Consider the following 531-nt stretch of genomic DNA (forward strand, 5'->3'; position numbering starts at 1 on the left):
CCAAGGCAAGGGCGTCGGGCATAGCGCGAGCGGACCCCAAGAAGCATGCCAGGGCCGCCACCATGGCCATCAAGAAGGAGATCTGCGAGAATGAGCCAGTCGTCATATTTCGGCTCGTTAAGTCACAAAGATTCCGAATATTGTCATGGCTGATTTTTGAAGGCGCAAAATGTTTGGTAGAGAGAGGGAGAGGTCAAAAAGTCAATATGGATTGATAAACATTTAAGAAAGAAGCTGCTAAGCCTATAGCTTATGGTGATGCATAGGTTCAGCACAAGGAAACTGAAATTACATTAAATGTGACACTCACAAGCTTCATCTTGGAAAAGAGGACAGCGTGTTGTCTCGATGCAGGTTGAGTGCTAGATACGCTGCTCTCGACTCTTCCGAGTTTTTATATACCCCATGTTGAGCACTGGGGTTCCCCTTGTATTTCCTGGAAACATACAGGGGATAGGATCTCAGGGTCATTACTCCATGAGATTTTTTTTCTCTCATAAATTTTGTTGCGTACTTGTCTGTTTACATACG

Source organism: Penaeus monodon, chromosome 29 (genome assembly GCF_015228065.2).
Source record: "Penaeus monodon isolate SGIC_2016 chromosome 29, NSTDA_Pmon_1, whole genome shotgun sequence".
Lineage (NCBI taxonomy): Eukaryota > Metazoa > Arthropoda > Malacostraca > Decapoda > Penaeidae > Penaeus > Penaeus monodon.